The sequence below is a fragment of the Mobula birostris genome, chromosome 8 (assembly GCF_030028105.1).
Source record: "Mobula birostris isolate sMobBir1 chromosome 8, sMobBir1.hap1, whole genome shotgun sequence".
In the NCBI taxonomy this organism is placed as follows: domain Eukaryota; kingdom Metazoa; phylum Chordata; class Chondrichthyes; order Myliobatiformes; family Myliobatidae; genus Mobula; species Mobula birostris.
Genome location: NC_092377.1, coordinates 102,620,604 through 102,638,672, shown reverse-complemented (window position 1 = coordinate 102,638,672; position 18,069 = coordinate 102,620,604).

Here is an 18,069-nt window from a genome sequence, read left to right as displayed (position 1 = left end):
GTTCATCTTCTTGCAGGCAGCCATAAGGCAAAGAAATGCAATCCACATGAAACCACACAACGAAGACCGACAAACATCCGATGTGCCGTAGAGGACAAATTGTGTAAATATCAAAGAAAGTAAACTAATAATTCACAGAACATATACTGCAGAGTCCCTGAAGGTGAGTCCACGGCTGCAGAGACAATTAAACGCTGATCTGGGTGATGTTGTTTCAGTAGACTGACTGTTGCTGCACAACAACTACTCCCGAACCTGGCGATGTGAGACCCCGGACCTGATGGAAGGAAGAAGAAGAGAAGGACATGGGTCAAAGACAGGCAGACAGATGGGCTCAGGTGGGGGATCTTGGCAGACTCAGAGATGTGGGCTGAACACTAGCTCGTTTTACGTCCTTGGGCCTCGATGCTTTGCTCTGCTTTTGAGTCCAGTCAGCAATGGCATATCTTCATTTTTAACGTGTTGTGCCTCCATTCTTGGGAGTCCAGTTCACAAAATCCTTCAGGAGATCTGAAACTCACTAGCTTCTAGCTTTTGGTAACAGCTCCTCCTCTGACCCTCTCTCCCTCCCTCCACCTGATCGACCCAGGCCACATCACCATGTTTCCTTCACTCCCACACATCTCCATTTGCCCATCAGCCACACACTCACTCACATTGTTCCCCTCCTCCCCACCACTCCCATCCCTCCTCCACACCACCCATTCCCTCCTCCCCATCACTCACATCCTTCCTCCCACCACTCCCATCCCTCCTCATCACTACTCCCATCTCTCTTCCTCACCACTCCATCCCTCCTCCCCATCACTCCATCCTCCTCCCATCACTCGCTACCCTCCACACCACTCCCATCCCTCCTCTCCACCACTCCCTACCCTCCACACCACTCCCATCCCTCCTCTACACCACTCCCTACCCTCCACACCACTCCCATCCCTCCTCCACCACACCCATCCCTCCTCCTCTCCACTCACATCCTTCCTCCCCATCACTCCCATCCCTCCTCCCCATCACTCACATCCCTCCTCCCCATCACTCACATCCTTCCTCCCACCACTCCCATCCCTCCTCACCACTCCCATCTCCTTCCTCACCACTCCCATCCCTCCTCCCCATCACTCACATCCCTTCCTCCCCATCACTCGCTACCCTCCACACCACTCCCATCCCTCCTCACACCACTCCCTACCCTCCACACCACTCCCATCCCTCCTCTACACCACTCCCACCCTCCACACCACTCCCATCACTCCCCACACCACTCCCATCCCCTCCTCCACTCACATCTTCCCCATCACTCCCATCCTCCTCCCCATCACTCACATCCCTCCTCCCATCACTCACATCCTCCTCCCCACCACTCCCATCCTCCTCCACACCACTCCCATCCCTCCTCCTCACCACTCCATCCCTCCTCCACACCACCCATCCCCCTCCCCCACCACTCCCATCCCCCTCCCCACCACTCCCATCCCTCCTCCACACCACTCCCATCCCTCCCACCACTCCCATCTCCCTCCCACCACTCCCATCCTCCTCCCACCACTCCCATCCCTCCCCACCACTCCCCCACCACACCATCCCCCCTCCCCACACTCCATCCCCCTCCCACACCCATCCCTCCACCACTCCCATCTCCTCCCACCACTCCCCACCCTCCCTCCTCCACCCCACTCCCATCCCTCCTCCACACACCCACCCACTCCCACCACTCCCTCCCTCCACCAACACTCACATCCCTCCCTCCCACCACCCACACCCATCCCTCCTCCCACCACTCCCATCCCTCTCCCCACCACTCCATCCCTCCCACACCACTCCCCACCACTCCCATCCCCCTCCCCACCACACCCATCCCCCTCACCACACCCACTCCCATCCCTCCCACCACACCCATCTCCCTCCCACCACCCCATCCCTCCCCACACCACCATCCCCCACCAACCTCCCCACCTCAACCCCCCAACCCCTCCCACACCACTCACATCCTCCCAACCCCACAACCTCCCCACCCTCCCATCCCCCACATCACTCCCACTCCCACCACCACCACACCCACCACCCCCCACCACCCCACCCCCACACCACACCCATCCCTCCACACACCACTCCCATCCCCACTCCACACCACTCCCAACCCTCCCACCCCACCACACCCACCCTCCCTCCCCACACACCCACCCTCCCCACCACTCCCACCCCACCACAACCCACACCCACCCCACACCACACCACTCCCACCCACTCCCCACCCACACCCATCCCTCCTCCCCACCACTCCCCCACCCACCACTCCCATCCCACCACCCACACCAATCCCATCCACACCACTCCCACCCCACCACCACCCATCCCCTCCACCCACTCCCACCCCACCCCACCACCCCTCCCCACCACACCACACCCACCCCCTCCCCCCACACCACCCCCACCCCACCACCCCACCCCACACCACACACCCCACCCCCCTCCCCACCACAACCCATCCCACCCTCCACCCCACCACCCACCCCCCCCCCACCACACCACTCCCAACCCACCCACCACCACTCCACCCCACACCCACCCCACCACCTCCCACCCCCCCACACCCACCCTCCACACCACTCCCCCCACCACACCACTCCCCACCACCCCACCCAACCCCACCACACCCATCCCACCCCCACCCACACCACCACCACCCAACCCACCCACACCACACCCACCCCACCACCCACCCACCCCACCCCACCAACCCACACCACTCCCCCACCACCCACTCCCACCACTCCACACCCACCTCCCACACCCACCCCCTCCCACACCCACCTCCCCACCCCACCACCCCCCCTCCCCACCACACCCAACCCTCCACCCACCACCCACCCCTCCACACCACCCCACACCCACCCCCCCCCACCACCACCCCCCATCCTCCACACCCAACTCCCACCACCACCTCCACAACCACACCCACCCCCCTCCCCCACCACACCAACCCACCCCTCCACCACACCACCTCCCACCCACTCCTCCCCCCCCAACCACATCCACTCCCACCACCACACCACTCCCATCCCCTCCCCACCACTCCCATCCCTCCACAACACCCACTCCCCACCCCCCCCACCCCACACCACTCCCCATCCCCCACCCACCAACCACCACTCCCATCCCTCCCACCACACCAACCCCACCACCCACCCCACCCCCCACACCACTCCACACCTCCACACCCCCCACCCCACACCCACCTCCCCCACCACACCCATCCCCACCCACCACCCCACACCAACACCCACCCCACCCACACCCAACCCCACACCACCCAACCACCCCACTCCCACCCCCTCCACACCACTCCCATCCCCTCCGCACCACTCCCCACCACCACCACCCCCCACCACCCCACACCACCCCATCCCTCCACCCCACCACCCCACCCACCTCCCACCCACTCCACCACCACCCCCCACCCACCCACCCACCCACACCCCACACCACCCTCCCACCCCACCCCCACCACCACCCACCCACTCCCCCCACCCACCACCCCTCCCCTCCACACCACCCCAACCCCCTCCACAACCCACCCCCCACCCCACCACCCCTCCCATCCCACCACCCACACCCACCCCCTCCCCCACCACTCCCCACCCTCCCCCACCACACCCCATCCCCTCCCCACCACTCCCCCCCACCCCACCCCACCCCCCCCACCCACACTCCCATCCCCACCCCCCACCACTCCAACCTCCCCCACCACCACCCCACCCACACCCCACCACCCCACCCCACCACCACCCACCCCACCCACCACCTCCCCACCACTCCACCCACCCACCCCCCACCACTCCCATCCCCCACCCACACCACCCCCCACACCACATCCCACCTCCCCACCACACCCACCCACCCACCCACACCCACCCCACCCCCACACCACCCCCCACCCACCAACCACCTCCCCCCCCCCACCCAACTCCCCACCCCCACCCCACCCCACCCACCATCCCCCACCCCACACCCACCCCCACCCCACCACCCCACCCACCACCCACCCCCCACCCCACCCCACCACCCACCCCACCACACCCACCCACCCCACCACTCCCAACCCCCCCCCACCCAACCCACCCCCACCACCCCACCACCACCCCCCCCCACCCCACCCACACCCACCCACCCCCACCACCACCACCCCCCCACCACCCACCACACCCCCACCACCCACCACCCCCCCACCCACCACACCCCCCCCACCCACCACACCCCACACCCACCACCCACCACCACACCACACCCATCCCACCTCACCACCACTCCCACCCCCTCCCCACCACTCCCATCCACCACCCCACCACTCCCATCCCTCCACCACCACTCCCACCCACCTCCACACCACCCACCCCATCCCACAACCACCCCCACCACCCCCACCACCACCCCCCACCCACCCCACCACCCCCCACACCCAACCCACCCCCACCACCCACCACCCCCCACCCACCCCACCACCCACCACTCCCACTCCTCCCACCACCCCAACCCACCTCCCACCAACACCCCACCCTCCCCACACCACCCATCCCCCACCCCACCACACCCATCCCCCTCCCCACCCACAACCCACACCCCCCACCCACACCCCATCCCCCACCACCCACCCCTCCCCACCCACCCACCCCACCACCCCTCCACCCCACTCCCACCCACCACCCCACCACCTCCCACCACCCACCCCCCACCACCCCATCCCACAACCTCACCACTCCCATCCCTCCCACACCCACCCCATCCCCCACCCCACCACCTCCCATCCCTCCTCCACACCACACCCATCCCTCCTCCCCACCACTCCCATCTCCCTCCCCACCACTCCCATCCCTCCTCCCCACCACTCCCATCCCTCCTCCCCACCACTCCCATCACCCTCCCCACCACTCCCATCCCTCCTCCCCACCACTCCCATCTCCCTCCCCCACCACTCCCATCCCTCCTCCCCACCACTCCCATCCCTCCTCCCCACCACTCCATCTCCCTCCCCACCACTCCCATCCCTCCTCCCCACCACTCCCATCTCCCCTCCCCACCACACCCATCCCTCCTCCCCACCACTCCCATCTCCCTCCCCACCACTCCCATCCCTCCTCCCCACCACTCCCATCCCTCCTCCCCCACCACCCCATCCCTTCCTCACCACTCCCATCCCTCCTCATCACCACTCCCATCCCTCCTCCACACCACTCCCATCCCTCCTCCCCACCACTCCCATCCCTCCTCCACACCACTCCCTACCCTCCACACCACTCCCATCCCTCCTCATCACCACTCCCATCTCCCTCCCCACCACTCCCATCCCTCCTCCACACCACACCCCATCCCTCCACACCACTTACATCCCCCTCCACACCACTCGCTACCCTCCACACCACTCCCATCCCTCCTCCACACCACTCCCTACACTCCACACCACTCCCATCCCTCCTCCACACCACTCCCTACCCTCCACACCACTCCATCCCTCCTCCACACCCACTCCCTACTCTCCACACCACTCCCATCCCTCCTCCACACCACTCCCCTACCCTCCACACCACTCCCATCCCTCCTCCTCACCACTCACATCCCTCCTCCCCACCACTCCCATCCCTCCTCCACAGCACTCCTATCCCTCCTCCCCATCACTCACATCCCTCCACACCACTCCCATCCCTCCTCCACACCACTCCCATCCCTCCTCCCCATCACTCACATCCCTCCTCCTCACCACTCACATCCTTCCTCATCACCATTCCAATCCCTCCTCCTTAGCACTCCCATCCCTCCTCCTCACCACTCCCATCCCTCCTCCCCAACAGTCCCATCCGTCCTCCTCATCACTTCCATCCCTCAATCCCACCACTCCCATCCCCTCGCCTCACCACTCCCATCCTCCTCCACACCACTCCCATCCTCCTCCACACCACTCCCTACTCTCCACACCACTCCCATCCCTCCTCCACACCACTCCCTACCCCTCCACACCACTCCCATCCTCCTCCTCTCCACTCACATCCCTCCTCCCCACCACTCCCATCCCTCCTCCACAGCACTCCTATCCCTCCTCCCCATCACTCACATCCCTCCACACCACTCCCATCCCTCCTCCACACCACTCCCATCCCTCCTCCCCATCACTCACATCCCTCCTCCTCACCACTCACATCCTTCCTCATCACCATTCCAATCCTCCTCCTTAGCACTCCCATCCCTCCTCCTCACCACTCCCATCCCTCCTCCCCAACAGTCCCATCCGTCCTCCTCATCACTTCCATCCCTCAATCCCACCACTCCCATCCCCTCGCCTCACCACTCCCATCCTCCTCCACACCACTCCCATCCCTCCTCCTCTCCACTCACATCTCACCTCCCCACCACTCCCACCGCCCTCCCAACCACTCCCTACCCTCACCACCACTCACATCCCTCATCCTCACCACTCCCATCCCTCCTCCTCACTACTCCCATCCCTCCTCCTCACCACTCCCATCCTTCCTCCTCACAACTAACATCTATCCTCCTCACCACTCCCATCCATCCTCCTCACCACTCCCATCCCTCCTCCTCACTGTTCCCATCCCGCTCCACACCAATCCCATCTCTCCACCCCACCACTCCCAACTCCCTCCTCACCACTCCCATCCCTCCTCCTCACAACTAACATCTATCCTCCTCACCACTCCCATCCCACCTCCCCACATTCCCATCCCTCCTCCCCACCACTCCCATCCCTCCTCCTCTCCACTCCTATCCCTCCTCCTCACTCCCATACCTCCTCCCCACCACTCCCATTCTTCCACCCCACACTCCCATCCCTCCTCCGCACACTCCCATCCCACCTCCCCAAATTCCCATCCCTCCTCCCCACCACTCCCATCCCTCCTCCCCTCCACTCCCATCCTTCCTCCCCACCACTCCCATCCCTCCTCCTCACCACTCCCAACCCTCCTCCTCACTCCCATACCTCCTCCCCACCACTCCCATTCTTCCTCCTCTCCACTCCCATCCCTCCTCTGCACACTCCCATCCCTCCTCCACACCACTCCCATCCCTCCTCCTCACCATTCCCATCCCTTCTCCTCACCATTCCCATCCCTCCTCCTCACTACTCCCATCTACCCTGCCGACCACTCCCATCCCTCCTCCTCACCACTCCCGTCCCTCCTCCTCACCATTCCCATCCCTCCTCCTCACAATTCCCATCCCTCCTCCTCCCCACTCTCATCTACCCTGCCCACCACTCCCATCCTTCCTCCCCACCACTCCCATTCCTCCTCCTCATCACTTCCATCCCTCCTCCCACCACTCCCATCTACCCTCCCCACCACTCCCATGTATCCTCCTCACCACTCCCATCCCACCTCCCTAAATTCCCATCCCACCTCCCCACCACTCCCATCCCTCCTCCTCTCCACTCCCATCCTTCCTCCCCACCACTCCCATCCCTCCTCCTCACCACTTCCAACCCTCCTGCTCGCTCCCATACCTCCTCCCCATCACACCCTACCCTCCCCACCACTCCCATTCTTCCTCCTCTCCACTCCCATCCCTCCTCCGCACACTCCCATCCCTCCTCCACACCATTCCCATCCCTCCTCCTCACTACTCCCATCCCTCCTACCCATGACTCCCATCTCTCCTCACCACCACTCCCATCCCTCCTCCTCACCACTCCCATCCCTCCTCCTCACCATTCCAATCCCTCCTCCTCACCACTCACTACCCTCCCCACCATTCCCATCCCTCCTCACCACCACTCCCATCCCTCTTCCTGTCCACTCCCATCCCTCCTCCTCTCTACTCCCATCCCTCCTCATCACCACTCCCATCCCTCCTCCCCACCACTCCCAACTACCCTCCTCACACTGCCTGCCCTCCACCCCACCACTCCCATCCCTCCTCCTCACCACTCCCAACTACCCTCCCCACCACTCCCAACTACCCTCCCCGCCACTCCCATCCCTCCTCCTCTCCACTCCCATCCCTCCTACTCACTCCCATCCCTCCTCCCTACCACGCCCGCCCCTCCCCACCACTCCCATTCTTCCTCCCCACACTCCCATCCCTCCTCCCCACCACTCCCAACTACCCTCCCCACACTGCCTGCCCTCCTCCCCACCACTCCCATCCCTCAATCCCCACCACTCTGCCTGTATACCGGGAGGGTGGGTCGACCAGGGGATGAAACCCTGTGTGGATTTGAAGGAGGGGAATGGGGAACTGGCGTTGTTGAGTTGGGTGGGGAAGGGGAGGGCAACAAAGCTTTAGTGATTTGAGATGTTTGGTGTGTTGAAATTGCCTGAGGGAAGAGAATTGAGGACAGATTAGCCACAGGAAAGGAGTAAAGGCCTCGATAACCATAAGTACGAGCGATGGGATAAAGGACATTGAGGAAAGTGGTGAAGCAACCAAACATGAGAAATGTTTTTGATTCACAAACTGATGATTGCCAACAGCTTAGTCCTATCATAATTACAGTTGCAATGTTTTCCATTTGTTTACAGGAAACCCGTCATTCAGTATTGTCATTCTTTCGAGATTTATATGGAAAATTGTAACCACAGCAACAACAACCTCCTTCATCTGTGGGATTGTTGTAATTTTAGTACATCAAATAGGGAACTCATCTCTATCCAAATTACCCAGTGTTTCGGCCCATTTTGTATGTACGTACTGTCAGATGTGCAGTGCCCTTTGATGTAATTATGTGTTAGTTTAAGTGTCTGGCAACTGATGTTTAATTTGCATCTGTGAATGTCGAGTCATAGAGTCATAGAGCACTACAGCGCAGAAGGAGTCCTTTCAGCCTATTTAGTCTGTGCCAAGCTAACATCCTGCCTCGTCCCATTGGCCCGCACCTGGGCCACAGGCCTCCACCCCTCTTCATCCATGTACAGTACTGATCCAAATTTCTCTTAACTGCTAAAGTTGAACCTGCATCCACCACTTCCACGGGCAGCTTGTCCACACTTCACCACCCTTTGAGTGAAGAGGCTGCCCCTCCCTCGTGTTCCCCTTGAACATTTCACCTTCCACCCTTAACCCATGACCTCTAGTTGTAGGCCTTCTTAACTCCGTGGAAAAAGCCTGCTTGCATTTACCTGATCTATAGCCCTCATAATGTTGTGTATCTCTGTCAAATCTCCTCTCATTGTCCTGCAGTCCGGGGAATAAAATTCCAACTTATTCGTCCTTTCCCTATAACTCGGGTCCGCAAGTCCTGGCGGTATTTGTAAATTTTCTCTGTAGTCTTTCAATCTTGTTTCCTGTACATCTTACAGCCCTTGTTACAATGTCAACAGAACATCCCAACTCCTTACTCAATACCTTTGATTTATGAAGGCCAATGTGCCAAAAGCTCTCTTTGACCTTACCGGTCCACAATACCAGTTTCAAATAATTAGGAATCTGTATTCCCGGATCCTTCTGTTCTACTGCACTCCTCAGTGACCCATCGCCCACTGTGTAAGTCCTACCCTGCTTTGTCCTTCAAAAGCACCTCACACGTCTGTATTAAATTCCATCTGCCATTTTTCAGCCCATTTTTCCAGCTGCTGCAACCTCTGATAGCCTTTTTCACTGTCCACTCTGTTTCCAGACTTGGTGTCATCCACAGATTTACTGGTCCCCAGTTTAGCACATGTAACAGTAACTCACACGCAAATATCTCGCCTTGCAATGTCAGCTGATCACAGGAGGAATGAGAGGAACGATGTGATTGGTCGCGTCGCCACAACTCAACAGCCTGGATACAAGGAGGAAGGATGCTCACGGAGCAAGGGACTGGCATCTTTCATGTCTGCCAAGACTTGACATTGGATTACAATCCAGAGGCCTTCACAAACCTTTCAAGGGCCAAATATAACCCCTATCACAATGACTGGGGGATTGGAATTCAGTTACTTCAATAAACCTGGAGATTAAAATCTCGTCTTCACCATGGATGATCGTCGGTTATTGCAAAAACCCACTCTGGTTACTGAACTGATTCCTGAATCTGCGGACTCACTTTTAAGGACTCTACTACTCATAATCTCATTATTTATACTTTTATTTATGGATTTACATATGTACGTATTGAGAAGCGACTGCGCAGGCACGTGGACTTCAGTGAGTTAGACCTGCACGGAGAGTTTAAAAGGAGACTGCTTTATGGAGTCCCCCACCTCTTTTGCCTCCCTCCCTGTCCTTTCTGAAACATTTAAAGCCTGGCACTCGAAGTAACCATTCCTGCCCCTGAGCCATCTAAGTCTCTGTAATGGCCACAACATCATAGCTCCAAGTACTGATCCACGCTCTAAGCTCATCCACTTTGTTCATGATGCTTCTTGCATTGAAATAGACACATCTCAAACCATCAGGTGTTGTGGATAGTGTGGAGGGCTGTCAGAGGTTACAGCGGGACATGGATAGGATGCAAAATTGGGCTGAGAAGTGGCAGATGGAGTTCAACCCAGATAAGTGTGAGGTGGTTCATTTTGGTAGGTCAAATATGATGGCAGAATATAGTATTAATGGTAAGACTCTTGGCAGTGTGGAGGATCAGAGGGATCTTGGGGTCCGAGTCCATAGGACGCTCAAAGCTGCTGCACAGGGTGACTTTGTGGTTAAGAAGGCATTCGGTGCATTGGCCTTCATCAGCTGTATGATTGAGTTTAAGAGCTGAGAGGTAATGTTACAGCTATGTAAGACCCTGGTCAGACCCCACTTGGACTACTGTGCTCAGTTCTGGTCACCTCACTACAGGAAGGATGTGGAAACTATAGAAAGGGTGCAGAGGAGATTTACAAGGATGTTGCCTGGATTGGGGAGCATGCCTTATGGGAATAGGTTGAATGAACTCGGCCTTTTCTCCTTGGAGTGACGGAGGATGAGAGGTGACCTGATAGAGGTGTGTAAGATGATGAGAGGCATTGTTTGTGTGGATAGTCAGAGGCTTCTTCCCAGGGCTGAAATGGCTAACACAAGAGGGCACAGTTTTAAGGTGCTTGGAAGAAGGTACGGAGGAGATGTCAGGGGTAAGTTTTTTACGCAGAAAGTGGTGAACATGTGGAATGGACTACCGGCGACGGTGGTGGAGGCGGATACAATAGGGTCTTGGAGCTCAGAAAAATAGAGGGCTATGGGTAACCCCAGGTAATTTCTAAAGTAAGTACATGTTCAGCACGGCATTGAGGGCCGACGAGCCTGTATTGTGCTGTAGGTTTTTCTATGTTTCTAAGCATGCATGTCTGTATGCATTCATTCATTCATTCATTTACTTATTTATCTAGCTGTTTGTTTGTCTTCTTGTTAATTAATTAATTAATTAGATCTATTTGTTTGTTTGTTTATTTATTGAGATGTAGAGTGGAATAAGCCCTTCCGGCCCTTCGAGCCACACTGCCCAGCCACTGCCGATGTAACCCTGGCCTCATCGTGGGACAATTTACAATTGGATTGTGGGAGGAAGTTGGAGGAGCTGGAGGAAACCCACATGGTCATGGGGAGGACGTACAAAGTCCTTACAGACAGCGGCAGGAATTGAACCGGGATCGCTGGTACCGTTGTGCGATTCACTAACTTTTTTGATCTTTGACTGGGAAGGACCCACCCTTATGCAGTCTGGTCTGTGGTCTCTGACCCCACGAATGACCGGAACTGCGCCAACCAGCCTCTCAGTTGAAGAACAACTGGGGCAGGCAGCATGAGCAGTCCTTCCCAGCAACGCCCGAACTTCAGTGGTATTGGTTGATTATTTATCCTCACTCACACACAAAATCACAATCACTTTCACTCATAATCTCACAAGTGCAATATACACTCAATATACAGTGCCTATAAAAAGTATTCACCCCCCCCCCCCGGAAACTTTAATGTCTTATTGTTTTACAACATTGAATCACAGTGGATTTAATTTGTTTTTTTTTACTCTGATCAAGAGAAAAAGACTCTTTCATGTCAAAGTGAAAACAGATCTCTACAAAGTGACCTAAATTAATTACAAACATAAAACATAAAATAACTGATTGCAGAAGTATTCACCTCCTTAATACGGGACACCAGATCTTTGCCGGTGCAGCCAATAAGTCTTAGAAGCACATAATTAGTTAAAGTGTCCTAGCTATAGACAAACCTGTGTGCAGTCAGGTGTTTCAATTATACACCTGTATCCAGAAGGCCCAACTGCTGGAGAGTCAGTATCCGTGCAAAAACTACACCATGAAGACACAAGAACACTCCAAGCAACTCCATGAAAGTTATTGAAAAGCACAAGTCAGATGGAGAGAAGAAAATTTCCAAGTCACTGAATATCCCTTGGAGTACAGTTGAGTCAATTATCAAGAAATGGAAAGATTACGACACAGCTGTAAATCTGCCTAGAGCAGGTTGTCCTCAAGAACTGAGTGACTGTGCAAGAAGGGGACTAGTGAGGGAGGCCACCAAGAGACCTCTGGCAACTCTGGAGGAGTTACAAGCTTCAGTAGCTGAGATGGGAGAGACTGTGCCCACAACAACTGTCGCCCAGGTGCTTCACCAGTCGCAGCTTTATGGGAGAGTGGCAAAGAGAAAGTCACTGTTGAAAAAAAAACTCACATGAAATCTCAGCTACAGTTTGCCAGAAGGCATATGGGAGACTCTGAAGTCAGCTGGAAGAAGGTTCTATGGTCTGATGAAACCACAATTGAGCTTCTTGGCCATCAGACTAAAAGTTATGCTTGGCATAAGCCAAACATCGCACATCATCAGAAACACACCATCCCCACAGTGAAGCATGGCGATGGCTGCATCATGCTATGAGGATGCCTAACTGAAGCAGGCACTGGAAGGCTTGTGAAGGTAGAGGGTAAAATGAATGCAGCAAAATACAGGGAAATTCTGGAGGAAAACCTGATGCAGTCTGCAAGAGAACTGCGACTTGGGAGAAGATTTGTTTTCCAGCAAGACTATGACTCCAAGCATAAAGCCAAAGCTACACAAGAATGGCATAAATACAGCAAAGTTAATGTTCTGGAGTGGCTAAGTCAGGGTCCAGACCTCAATCCAATTGAGAATTTGTGGCTGGACTTGAAAAGGACTTGAAAATCAGTTGTTGTAAACAGTGAAGAAGGTGTGAGTATACAATGAGACAGAGATCAACTGGAAAGTTGGGAGGACTGGAAGCAGATGGATTTAATCCAGGCAAGTGTGGGTTAATGTGGAAGTCCAGTTCTGTAGAACATGTAGAGTCAATGTGGGAACGTCAAAAGTATTGATTAGATTAGATTAGATTATGAGGACAAAATTTCCCCCCCTCCCCCTTTTCCTTCTCCCTGGGCCTCCTGTCCCATGATCCTCTCATATCCCTTTTGCCTATCACCTGTCCAGCTCTTGGCTCCATCCCTCCCCCTCCTGTCTTCTCCTATCATTTTGGATCTCCCCCTCCCCCTCCCACTTCCAAATCTCTTACTAGCTCTTCCTTCAGTTAGTCCTGACGAAGGGTCTCGGCCCGAAACGTCGACTATACCTCTTCCTAGAGATGCTGCCTGGCCTGCTGCATTCACCAGCAACTTTGATTTCAGAAGTTACTCCAGGTGTTCCTCTGTGCTTCCTTGGCTGTCTCCATCACATCTGGATTGTGCATGGCCCCCTAGTTACACAAAATCGATATCATTCGGAACGGCCGCGCGCTGCATCGTGCCGCCATCTTCCCCTCCCTCCTTAGGTACAATGTTTTGATGATTCGATGTACATGTAACCTTCAATGAATCTATTGAATTGTTTCTCCCTAAGGAGCATGGAGGGTCAGTCGCTGAGATTGTTCGAAGGAAAGAATGATAGATTTTTGGAAATGCAGAGATTCAGCAGGTACAGGGACAGTACAGGATGGGTCAATGTCTTTCTCTTGCTCCTAAGTATGTTACTTTCTTGTACGTTTCTGACATGACAGTGTATGTGCTGATAAGAGGCATAGATGGAGTGGAGAACCAGTGCCTTTTCCCAGGATTAGTACCAGGAGGCTTAATTTTAAGGTGATTGGAGGAATGTTTAGTGGATGTGGGGAACATCAGAGGTAAGTGGTGGGTGCGTGAAATGCTCTGCCAGGGGTGATGGTAAAGGCCAATACATTAGAGTCATTTAAAAATCTCATACACAGGCACATGGATGATAGGAAAATGTCTGTCAATGCAGAAAGGACCTTGGTATCGGTTAAAAGGTTGGCATAGGTATAGGTTAAAAAGGCCAGTACTGTGCTGGAGTATTCTATGTTCTTATAACCAGAGGATGGTGAATCTGTGGAATTCATTGCCACAGGCAGCTGTGTGGGTCAAGTCATTGTGTATATTCCAAGCAGAAGTTGATAGTTTCTTGGTTAGTCAGGGCATCAAAGTTTATGGGGAGAAGGCAGGAGAATGGGGTTGAGAGGAATGATGAATCAGCCATGATGGATTGGCAGAACAGACTGAATGGGCCAAATGGCTTAATTTTGTCCTATGTCTTATGGTCGCAAACACGAGGAATTCTGCAGGTGCTGGAAATTCAAGCAACCCATATTGAAGTTGCTGGTGAACGCAATCTCTTACTAGTTCTTCCTTCAGTTAGTCCTGACGAAGAGTCTCGGCCCCAAACGTCGATTGTACCTCTTCCTAGAGATGCTGCCTGGCCTGCTGCATTCACCAGCAACTTTGATGTGTGTTGCTATGTCTTATGGTATTATGTTCCCAAATTGTAGTCTTTGTTACAATGGATCAATCCAAGACAATTTTTCACACTGACATGTCCCACTGCAGAAACACAGAATCACTAGTTGGGTCAGTTACAAGAGGGTGATTTTAAACTGAATTCTTCCCTTTGGTCCTTGGCCAGTCACCCTGCTCAGCTGTGATGGCTCCCAGAGCCTGATTCGTCACTAAACCTGGAAACAAAGGACGCTCAGCTGGACAAGATCCCAAAGGATGGCTGATACTGGTGGAACATTTCCCCAGGAAGATTCGGCAGAGAAAAAGGAAGGATAAGAACAGTTGCTTCCCATTTTTGCCATCACTTTGTTAGCGAATACTTCAGATTCAGACAAGCAGAGTGACTCCAACAAGTTGCTCTGGACTGTAACTCAGTCACAACTCTCCGAGTTGGTCTATGTAAGAGGCAGCTAATCATAAAGCGAGGAATCAGGATTAGATTTATCATCACTGTCTTATTGACTTGAAATCTATTGTTTTTTGCAACAATACTGCACAAAGCCATAAAATTACTATGAATTACCAAATAAAGAGGCAAAAATAATGAATATTGTGGTCGTGTTCATGGGTACACAGATCATTCAGTAAGCTGACGGTGGAGGGGAAGAAGGAGTTCCCAAAATGTTGAGTGTATGTCTTCAGGCTCCTGTACCTCCTCCCTGTTGGTAGTAATGAGCAGAGGGTATGTCCTGGGTGATGGGGGTTGTTAGTGTTGGATGCCACCTTTTTGAGGCATCACTTCTCGAAGATGTCCTCGATGGAAGAGACGTCTATGCCCACGATGGAACTAGTTAAGCCTACATCTGCCATCAGCCCTGCGGACCATCTGTGCACATGTATTTGTTCATTGTTATCTTATCTCGAGTCATTAAGCCCTTGTGCTTTCTGCTTATCCATGTCAGGTTTATTTTGACTGGCACGGGTTTTCCGTGTACTGTGGTTATTTAAAGCGGACTCCCGGTTAGTGTTTATCGAGGGGTCCTTGTGTGTTTCAAGATTGATTTGTATCATGATGTTGCTCGGTCAAGCCATCAATGCTTTGTTGGGATGCCTATGAATAAACTCTTGTTTCTGTTTCTACATGGGAATATTAGCGGCGGCAACAGAGCTCGATGAACTAAATAAAAGTACAGAAGGGATAAGCGGAGCAGCCATTGTTGGGAGTGGGCCAGTGGCGAAAGTAGAAGCGACAGGCTTTGGCTCATTCAGGCTTTGGCGAGGTAAATGGGTAGGTGGACTCCGTTTTTGGTTTTACTTCGCATTTTTTTGAGGAATACAGAACATGTCAGTAGGGTTAGTATTTTGCTCTGGGTGTCGGATGTGGGATTCCTGGGAATCTTCCAGTCTCCCAGATGTCCACATCTGCGCCAGGTGCACCAAGATGCAGCTTCTGAGAGACTGTGTTAGGGATCTGGAGCTGTCACTCCATGACCTACACCTCATTTGGGAAAGTGAACAGGAGGTAGAGAAGAGCTACAGGGAGTTAGTCACCCCGAGGCTGCAGGAGTTAGATAAGTGGGTGATGGCCAGGGAAGCGAGGAAAAGAGCTCAGATGGTCAAGAGCACCCCTGTGGCTATACCGCTCCGTAATCATTATCTCATTTTGGATGCGATTGAGGGGATGACCTGAGAGAGGATGATCACGGTGATTGGGCCTCTGGCACTGAGCCTGGTTCCGTGGTGCAGAAGGGAAAGAGGAAAATGAGGAATGTGGTAGTCAGAGGGGATTCCATAGTGAGGGGAACAGACAGGAGGTTCTGTCAGCCTGATAGAGATACCCACATGATGTGTTGCCTCCCAGGTGCCAGGGTATGGGATGCCTTGGATTGGGTGTGGAGTATTCTGAAGGGAGAGGGTGAACAGCCAGTTGTCTTGCTACAAGTTGGTACCAATGACATAGGTATAAAAAGGGAGGAGATCCTGAAGAGAGAATTCATGGAGTTGTGTAGGAAGCTGAAAAGCAAGACCCCTAGGGTAGTAATCTCAGGATTGCTGCCTGTGCCACATGCTAACGAGCATGAGAATAACATGATCAGGCATATTAATGTGTGGCTGAGAGACTGGTGTAAGGGGCAGGGCTTCAGGTTCCTGGATCATTGGGGCCTCTTCTGGGGGAAGAATGACCTGTACAAAAAGAACCGGTTACACCTGAACCCAAAAGGGTCCATTATCTTAGCAGGCAGGTTTAATACAGCTGTTAGGGAGGATTTAAACTAACTTGGCAGGGGGGTGGGAAACAGAGTGAAAGGGCTGAGGAAGGGGAAAACAGAAATAAATCAAAGACAGCGTGCAAGAGAGATGATAGAAAGGACAGGCAGGAGATGAGGCATAATCACAGCCAGTGGGATGAGTTACAGGGCAATAGAGGTGTGGTGCGGTTAAAACAGAAAGCAACAAATACTGCACTGAATGTGTTATATTTGAATGCACGCAGCATAAGGAATAAAATGGACGATCTTAAAATTCAGCTACAGATTGGCAAATATGACATTGTGGCCACTTCTGAAACTTGGCTGAAGGAAAGCTGTCACAGTCCTGGCGTGGTGTTGCTTTGGTTCTCCCGGGCTTCCTGATTGCGGCGCACCTGAGTCTCACCTAACCTGCAGCATAAATACCCCAACTTTCCATCCACTCATCGCCAGATCGTTGCTTCAGCCTGTGTGGTAATTCACGTGCTAGGCCGCTTAGAATTGCGTATTCTAGGTTTTGTTTCCACGCTGTTGTTTGCCTGTGTTAACTCCGGGTTAACAGGAGCATCGCATGCCCCCTGCCTTCCCGTTCATCCTCCTGCCTGCCGTTCTCCTCCAGCCACGCTCACACCCTGATCTGCATCCCTGCTCTGGCTCGTCCCGCCGCCCACCTACACTCTCCGCTGGCTTAGTGGTTAAATGCCGCGCTCTCACCACAGCGACCCGGCTTCGATCCCCGGTCAAGCCTCGCTCACTCCTCGGCTTTCCTCGGCCTAATCCTCACTCCCCTACCTTCCCTGCAACCATTAATAAACACTCTTCAGGGTACTCTACCTCTGTGTCAGTGTCCTGCATTTCGGTTCACCCGCTCTTCGCAACAGAAGCTGCCATTGGGAGCTGAACGTTCAAGGATATACGGTGCATCAGAAAGATAGGTTAGTAGGCAGAGGGGGTGTTGTAGCTCTGTGTATAAGAAATAATATTAAATCATTGGAAAGAGATGACATAGGATTGGAAGGCATACAGTCTCTATGGGTTGAGTTAAGAAATGGCAAGGGTAAAAAGGACCCTAATGGCAGTTGTATACAGGCCTCCAAACAGCAGCCGGGATGTGGATTGTAAATTACAGCAGGAGATAGAAAAGGCATGTTAGAAAG